Source organism: Arachis ipaensis, chromosome B7 (assembly GCF_059453495.1).
Source record: "Arachis ipaensis isolate K30076 ecotype BB chromosome B7, ASM5945349v1, whole genome shotgun sequence".
Taxonomy (NCBI): domain Eukaryota; kingdom Viridiplantae; phylum Streptophyta; class Magnoliopsida; order Fabales; family Fabaceae; genus Arachis; species Arachis ipaensis.
This window is the reverse complement of record NC_142442.1, coordinates 124,151,554-124,161,026: the sequence shown is the minus strand read 5'-3', so window position 1 is coordinate 124,161,026 and position 9,473 is coordinate 124,151,554. Positions and strand designations below refer to the sequence as shown.

General features: G+C 38.9%; 1 non-coding gene across 1 annotated transcript; it reads left to right on the top strand.

The window, feature by feature from the left end:
* Positions 1–6,807: 6,807 nt before the first annotated feature.
* Positions 6,808–6,915, top strand: LOC148554002 (small nucleolar RNA R71). Its single transcript, XR_015892910.1, has one exon. It is a non-coding gene; the product is annotated as a small nucleolar RNA R71 (small nucleolar RNA).
* The last annotated feature ends 2,558 nt before the right edge of the window (positions 6,916–9,473 follow it).

Below are 9,473 nucleotides of genomic sequence, written 5' to 3'. Positions count from 1 at the left end.
GACATGAACAATATGGATGAGGTTGAGCGACATGAGAAGCAGTGTGCCCTGTGTAGGCAAGTCGGCCACACAAGACGGGGTTGCCCTAATCAACCCACAGGAGATGCCTAGGTGGTGCACGAAATTGTGATCTCTGGTAATGGCTCCAAAGGCTTGGTGCTCTAATCTCGATTCATAATTTGTCACAACTTCGATACAACTAACCAGCAAGTGCACTGGGTCGTCCAAGTAATAAACCTTATGTGAGTAAGGGTCGATCCCACGGAGATTGTTGGTATGAAGCAAGCTATGGTCACCTTGTAAATATCAGTCAGGTGGATATCAAAAGGTTATGGAGTTTTCGAATTTAAATAATAAGTAAACATAAAATAAGGATAGAAATACTTATGTAAATCATTGGTGAGAATTTCAGATAAGCGCATAGAGATGCTTTCGTTCCTCTGAACCTCTGCTTTCCTGCTGTCTTCATCCAATCAGTCTTACTCCTTTCTATGGCTGGCTTTTTGTAAGGATGTCACCGGTGCCAATGGCTACTTTCAATCCTCTCGGGAAAATGGTCCAAATGCTCTGTCACAGCACGGCTAATCGTCTGGAGGCATCACCCTTGTCGATGGTTGCATCCTATTCCTCTCTGTGAAAATGGTCTGATGCGCTGTCACTGCATGGCTAATCATCTTTGAGGTTCTCGATCATACTGGAATATAATTTACTATCATTTTGCGTCTGTCACTACGCCCAGCACTTGCGAGTTTGAAGTTCGTCACAGTCATTCAATCTCAGAGTCCTACTCGGAATACCACGGACAAGGTTTAGACTTTCCGGACTCTCATGAATGCCGCCATCAATCTAGCTTATACCACGAAGATTCTGATTAAGAGATCCAAGAGATATTCATTCAATCTAAGGTAGAACGGAAGTGGTTGTCAGGCACGCGTTCATAGGGAATGATGATGATTGTCACGTTCATCACATTCAGGTTGAAGTGCGAATGAATATCTTAGAAGTGAAATAAGATGAATTGAATAGAAAACAGTAGTACTTTGCATTGATCTTTGAGGAACAGCAGAGCTCCACACCTTAATCTATGGAGTGTAGAAACTCTACCGTATGAAAATACATAAGTGAATATAGAGCGTAAGCATGGCCGAGTGGCCAGCCCCCATGATCTAAGAACCAGGCATCCAAAGATCAAAAGATACAATCCCGGATTCAAAGATGTCTAATACAATAGTAAAAAGTCCTATTTATACTAAACTAGCTACTAGGGTTTACAAAAGTAAGTAATTGATGCATAAATCCAATTTCGGGGCCCACTTGGTGTGTTCTTGGGCTGAGCTTGAAGTCTACACGTGGAGAGGTCATTCTTGGAGTTGAACGCCACCTTTTATGCCATTTTGGGCGTTGAACTCCACTTTGCAACTTGTTTCTGGCGCTGGACGCCAGAATTGGGCAGAGAGCTGGCGTTGAACGCCAGTTTGCATCGCCTAAACTTGGGCAAAGTATGGACTGTTATATATTGCTGGAAAGCTCTGGATGTCTACTTTCCAACGCACTTAGAAGCGCGCCATTTCGAGTTTTGTAGCTCCAGAAAATCCATTTTGAGTGCAGGGAGGTCAGAATCCAACAGCATCAGCAGTCCTTCTTCAACCTCTGAATCTGATTTTTGCTCAAGTCCCTCAATTTCAGCCAGAAAATACCTGAAATCACAGAAAAACACACAAACTCATAGTAAAGTCCAGAAATGTGAATTTAACATAAAAACTAATGAAAACATCCCTAAAAGTAACTAGATTCTACCAAAAACATACTAAAAACAATGCCAAAAAGCGTATAAATTATCCGCTCATCACAACACCAAACTTAAATTGTTGCTTGTCCCCAAGCAACTGAAAATCGAATAGGATAAAAAGAAGAGAATATACTATAAATTCCAAACTATCAATGAATCATAGCTCCAATCAGATGAGCGGGACTTGTAGCTTTTTGCCTCTTGAATAGTTTTGGCATCTCACTTTATCCATTGAGGTTCAGAATGATCGGCATCTATAGGAACTCAGAGTTCAGATAGTGTTATTGATTCTCCTAGTTTAGTATGATGATTCTTGAACACAGCTATTTTATGAGTCTTGGCCATGGCCCTAAGCACTTTGTTTTCTAGTATTACCACCAGATACATAAATGCCACAGACACATAATTGGGTGAACCTTTTCAGATTGTGACTCAGCTTTGCTAAAGTCCCCAATTAGAGGTATCCAGGGTTCTTAAGCACACTCTTTTTTTTTTTACTTTGGACCTTGACTTTAACCGCTCAGTCTCAAGTTTTCACTTGACACCTTCACGCCACAAGCACATGGTTAGGGACAGCTTGGTTTAGCCGCTTAGACCAGGATTTTGTTCCTTTAGGCCCTCCTATCCACTGATGCTCAAAGCCTTGGGATCCTTTTTATTTGCCCTTGCCTTTTGGTTTTAAGGGTTATTGGCTTTTTTCTGCTTGCTTTTTCTTTTTCTTTCTAATTTTTTTTCTCTATTTATTTTTTTTTCTGCAAGCTTTGTTCTTTGCTGCTTTTTCTTGCTTCAAGAATCATTTTTATGATTTTTCAGATTATCAAATAACATGTTTCCTTGTCATCATTCTTTCAAGAGCCAACAAATTTAACATTCTTAAACAACAACTTCAAAAGACATATGCACTGTTCAAGCATTCATTCAGAAAACAAGAAGCATTGTCACCACATCAATATAATTAAACTAAGTTCAAGGATAAATTTGAAACTCATGTACTTCTTGTTCTTTTGAATTAAAACATTTTTCATTTTAAGAGAGGTGATGGATTCATAGGACATTCATAACTTTAAGACAAAGTTACTAACTACTAATGATCATGTAATGAAGGCACAAACATGAATAAGCACTTAACATAGAAAACAAAAACAGAGGAAATAAGAACAAGGAATGAGTCCACCTTAGTGATGGTGGCATTTTCTTCTTGAGGAACCAATGATGTCCTTGAGCTCTTCTATGTCTCTTCCTTGTCTTTGTTGCTCCTCCCTCATTGCTTTTTGATCTTCTCTGATTTCATGAAGGATGATGGAGTGCTCTTGATGTTCCACCCTTAATTGTCCCATGTTGGAACTTAATTCTCCTAGGGAGGTATTGATTTGCTCCCAATAGTTTTGTGGAGGAAAATGCATTTGAGGCATCTCCGGGATCTCATGGTGATGAGATTCATGCGCCTCTTGAGCTCCATGAATGGGCTCCCTTGCTTGCTCCATCTTTTTCTTAGTGATGGGCTTCTCTTCTTCAATGTGAATGTCTCCTTCTATGAAAGCTCCAGCTGAGTAACATAGATGACAAATAAGATGAGGAAAAGCTAGCCTTGCCCCAGGGGAGGGCTTTTCGGCTATTTTGTAGAGTTCAAGGGAGATGACTTCATGAACTTCTACTTCTTCTCCAATCATGATGCTATGGATCATGATGGCCCGGTCCACAATAACTTCAGATCGGTTGCTAGTGGGGATGATGGAGCGTTGGATGAACTCCAACCATCCTCTAGCCACAGGCTTGAGGTCCAATCTTCTTAGTTGAACCGGCTTGCCTTTGGAGTCAATCTTCCATTGAGCTCCTTCCACACATATGTCCATAAGGACTTGGTCCAACCTTTGATTAAAGTTGACCCTTCTAGTGTAGGGGCGTTCATCTCCTTGCATCATGGGCAAGTTAAACGCCAACCTCACATTTTCCGAACTAAAATCTAAGTATCTCCCCCGAACCATTGTAATATAATTCTTTGGATTCGGGTTCTTACTTTGATCATGGTTCTTAGTGATCCATGCATTGGCATAGAACTCTTGAACCATTAAGATGCCGACTTGTTGGATGGGGTTTGTTAGAACTTCCCAACCTCTTTTTTGGATTTCATGTTGGATCTCTGGATACTCATTTCTCTTGAGCTTGAAAGGGACCTCGGGGATCACCTTCTTCTTGGCCACAACATCATAGAAGTGGTCTTGATGGGCTTTGGAGATGAACCTTTCCATCTCCCATGACTCGGAGGTGGAAGCTTTTGTCTTCCCTTTCCCTTTTCTAGAGGATTCTCCGGTCTTAGGTGCCATCAATGGTAATGGAAAAATAAAAAGCTTATGCTTTTACCACACCAAACTTAGAATATTGCTCGCCCTCGAGCAAGAAAAGAAAGAATTAGATGAAGAAGAAGAAGAAAATATGGAGAAGAGGGGGGAGGTGTGTTTCGGCCAAGAAGGGAAAGAAAGGGTTGTGTTGTGTGAAAATGAAGAAGAATGGAAGGCTTTATATAGGGAAGGGAGGAGGGGTTAAGGTTCGGCCATATGGGTGGGTTTGGGTGGGAAATTGATTTTGAATTTTGAAGGTAGGTGGAGTTTATTGGGTAGGTTTATGGGGAAGAGTGGGTGGATGTGAGTGGTGAAGGGTTAATAGGGAAGAGGGATGGAGGTGATAGGTGAAGGATTTTGGGGAAGAATGTTTATTGGGAATAGAGGATGATTGAGAAGAGAGAAGAGAGTGAGTGGAGGTAGGTGGGGATCCTGTGGGATCCACAGATCCTGAGATGATCCTGTGGGGTCCACAGATCCGGAGGTGTTCAAGGATTTACAACCTTGCACCAAATTAGGCATGTAAAATACCCTTGCACACAACTCTGGGCGTTCAGTGCCAGGTTGGTGCCCATTTTGGGCGTTCAACGCCCATTTGTTGCCCATTTCTAGCGTTGAACGCCAGAACCATGCTTGTTCTGGGCGTTCAGCGCCAGCTCTTCTCCAGGGTGCACTTCTGGCATTCAGCGCCCAGATGCTGCCCATTTTGGGCGTTCAGCGCCCAGATACTGCCCATTTTGGGCGTTCAGCGCCAGAACCATGCTCTGTTCTGGTGTTGAACGCCAGACAGGTGCTTCCTCCAGGGTGTGATTTTTCTTCCGCTGTTTTTGATTCTGTTTCTAAATTTTTCGTTTATTTTGTGACTCCACATGATCATGATCCTAAGAAAACATGAAAAACAAAAATAAAATTAGATAAATAAACATTGGGTTGCCTCCCAACAAGCGCTTCTTTAATGTCAATAGCTTGACAGTGGGCTCTCATGGAGCCTCACAGATGTGCAGAGCTTTGTTGAGACCTCCCAACACCAAACTTAGAGTTTGGATATGGGGGTTTGACACCAAATTTAGAGTTTGGTTGTGGCCTCCCAACACCAAACTTAGAGTCTGACTGTGGGGGCTTTGTTTGACTCTGCTTTGAGAGAAGCTTTTTATGCTTCCTCTCCATGGATGCAGAGAGAGATCCTTGAGTTGTAAACACAAGGTTGTCCTCATTTATTTGAAGGATCAATTCTCCTCTGTCCACATCAATCACAACTCTTGCTGTGACTAGGAAAGGTCTTCCTAGGATGATGGATTCATCCTCATCCTTCCCAGTATCTAGGACTATGAAATCAGTAGGGATGTAAAGGCCTTCAACCTTTACTAACACGTCCTCTACTTGTCCATAAGCCTGTTTTCTTGAATTATCTGCCATCTCTAATGAGATTTTAGTGGCTTGCACCCCAAAGATTCCCAGTTTCTCTATTACAGAGAGGGGCATGAGGTTTATTCCTGAACCAAGGTCACACAGAGCCTTAAAGATCATGGTGCCTATGGTACAAGGTATTATGAACTTTCCAGGATCCTGTTTCTTCTGAGGCAATGTCAGTTGATCCAGATTACTCAGTTCATTGGTGAACAAGGGAGGTTCATCTTCCCAAGTCTCAATACCAAATAATTTGGCATTCAGCTTCATGATCTCACCAAGAAACTTGGCAGCTTGCTCTTCAGTAACATCCTCATTCTCTTCAAAATAGGAATACTCATCAGAGCTCATGAATGGCATAAGGAGGTTTAATGGAATCTCTATGGTCTCTAGATGAGTCTCAGATTCCTTTGGTTCCTCAAAGGGAAGCTCTTTATTGATCACTGGACGTCCCAGGAGGTCTTCCTCCTTGGGATTCACGTCCTCTCCTTCCTTCACAGGTTCGGCCATGGTGATTAATTCAATGGCCTTGCACTCTCCTTTTGGATTCTCTTCTGTATTGCTTGGGAGAGTACTAGTAGGGATTTCAGTGATCCTTTTACTCAGCTGGCCCACTTGTGCTTCCAAATTTCTAATGGAAGACCTTGTTTCATTCATGAAACTTACAGTGGCCTTGGACAGATTAGAGACTAAGTTTGCTAAATTAGAGGTATTTTGTTCAGAGTTCTCTGTCTGTTGCTGAGTGGATGATGGAAAAGGTTTACTATTGTTAAACCTATTTCTTCCACCATTATTAAAGCCTTATTGAGGCCTTTGTTGATCCTTCCATGAGAGATTTGGATGATTTCTCCATGATGGGTTATAGGTGTTTCCATAAGGTTCACCTAAGTAATTCACCTCTGCTATTTCAGGGTTTTCAGGTTCATAAGCTTCTTCTTCAGAAGATGCCTCTTGAGTACTGTTGGATGCAGCTTGCATTCCATTCAGACTCTGAGAAATCATATTGACTTGCTGAGTCAATATTTTGTTCTGAGCCAATATGGCATTCAGAGTATCAATTTCAAGAACTCCCTTCTTCATAGGCGTCCCATTACTCACAGGATTCCTCTCAGAAGTGTACATGAACTGGTTATTAGCAACCATGTCAATGAGTTCTTGAGCTTCTGCAGGCGTTTTCTTTAGGTGAATGGATCCACCTGCAGAAGTATCCAATGACATCTTAGCTAGTTCAGACAGACCATCATAGAATATATCCAGGATGGTCCATTCTGAAAGCATGTCAGAAGGACACTTTTTGGTCAACTGCTTGCACCTTTCCCAAGCTTCATAGAGGGATTCACCTTCTTTCTGTCTGAAGGTTTGAACATCCATTCTAAGCTTGCTCAGCTTTTGAGGAGGAAAGAACTTGGCTAAGAAAGCCGTGACCAGCTTATCCCAAGAGTTCAGGCTATCTCTGGGTTGAGAGTCCAACCACACTCTAGCTCTGTCTCTTACAGCAAAAGGGAAAAGCATGAGCCTGTAGACATCAGGATCTACTCCATTAGTCTTAACAGTATCACAAATCTGTAAGAATTCAGTTAAGAACTGAAAAGGATCTTCAGATGGAAGTCCATGAAACTTGCAGTTCTGCTGCATCAGAGAAACTAGCTGAGGTTTCAGCTCAAATTTGTTTGCTCCAATGGCAGGAATGGAGATGCTTCTTTCATGTAAATTGGAATTAGGTGCAGTAAAGTCACCAAGCATTCTCCTTGCATTATTATTATTTTCGGCTGCTATCTCCTCTTCCTGTTTGAAAATTTCTAAAAGGTTCTCTCTGGATTGTTGTAATTTAGCTTCTCTTAGTTTCCTCTTCAGAGTCCTTTCAGGTTCTGGATCTGCTTCAACAAGAATATTCTTGTCCTTGCTCCTGCTCATATGAAAAAGAGGGACAGAAAAATAATAATAATAATAGGGATCCTTTTTACCACAGTATAGAGATCCCTGTGTGAATAGAAGAAAAGAAGAAGAGAAAATCTGAACTCAGAGAGAGAGAAAGTTCGGATTTTTGGTGAGTGATGTGAGGAAGAGATGTTAGTAGATGAATAAATAATTAGAAGGAGATGAGGGAGAAGGATTTTCGAAAATAAATTTTTTGAAAAAGAGTTAGTGATTTTCGAAAATAGCTTTTGAAAAAGGTTAGTAGTTTTCGAAATTTTTAAAATCAAAAGTTAAAATAATTAGTTAATTAAAAAGAAATTTTGAAAAAGAGGGAAGATATTTTCGAAAATTAGAGAGAGAGAGAGTTAGTTAGGTAGTTTTGAAAAAGATAAGAAACAAACAAAAAGTTAGTTAGTTAGTTGAAACAAATTTGAAAATCAATTTTGAAAAGATAAGAAGATAAGAAGTTAGAAAAGATATTTTAAAATCAAATTTTGAAAAAAATAAGGTAAGAAGATATTTTTGAAAAGATATGATTGAAATTAGTTTTGAAAACGATTTGATTTTTAAAATCATAATTAATGACTTGATTCACAAGAAATCACAAGATATGATTCTAGAACTTAAAGTTTGAATCTTTCTTAACAAGCAAGTAACAAGCTTGAAATTTTTGAATCAAAACATTAATTGATGATGTTATTTTCGAAAATTATGTGATAAAGATAAGAAAAATATTTTTGAAAAATATTTTTAAAATTTTCAAAAATAACTAAGAAAAATGAAAAAGATTTTGAAAAAGATAAGATTTTTTTTAAATTGAAAATTTGATTTGACTCATGAAAACAACTAGATTTTTAAAATTTTTTGAAAAAGTCAAATCTAATTTTCGAAATTTTAAGAGAGAAAAAGGGAAAGATATTTTTTTGATTTTTGAATTTTTAATGATGAGAGAGAGAAACATGAAAATGATGCAATGCATGAGAATTTTAGATCAAAACATGTGATGCATGCAAGAATGCTATGAATGTCAAGATGAACACCAAGAACACTATGAAGATCATGATGAACATCAAGAACATATTTTTGAAAAATTTTTAATGCAAAGAAAACATGCAAGACACCAAACTTAGAAATCTTTAATGCTTAGGCACTTTAGAATTCAAGAATTCATATGAAAAACACCATACAACACAAAATAAGAAAACATCAAGATCAAACAAGAAGACTTACCAAGAACAACTTGAAGATCATGAAGAACACTATGAATGCATGAATTTTCGAAAAATGCAAGATGAATATGCAATTGACACCAAACTTAGCATCTGACTCAAGACTCAAACAAGAAACACAAAATATTTTTTATTTTTATGATTTTATGATTTTTTTTGTATTTTCTTTTAATTTTTTTCGAAAATCATTTGAAAAAGAAAAATAAGGATTCTAAAATTTTTTTTAATATGAATTCCAGGAATCTTATGCTCTTTAGTCTAAAGCTCCAATCAAAGGGTCAGGCATGGCTTAATAGCCAGCCAACCTTTAGTATGTAACTCAGACATGACACGCCTAACATGCCCTATCCAGATGAGTTAGACATGGCCTTACAGCCAACCAGGCTTCAATATGCTTCATGAAACACTAGAATTCATTCTTAAAAATTCTAAAGAAAAATATATTTTTGAAAACATTTTTATTTTAAAAATTTTTTTTCTTTTTTTTTTTCGAAAACAAAGGAGAAATTTTTGAAAGATTTTTGAAAAATTTTTGAAAATAAAACAAAAAGAAAATTACCTAATCTGAGCAACAAGATGAACCGTCAGTTGTCCAAACTCGAACAATCCCTGGCAACGGCGCCAAAAACTTGGTGCACGAAATTGTGATCTCTGGTAATGGCTCCAAAGGCTTGGTGCTCTAATCTCGATTCATAATTTGTCACAACTTCGATACAACTAACCAGCAAGTGCACTGGGTCGTCCAAGTAATAAACCTTACGTGAGTAAGTGTCGATCCCACGGAGATTGTTG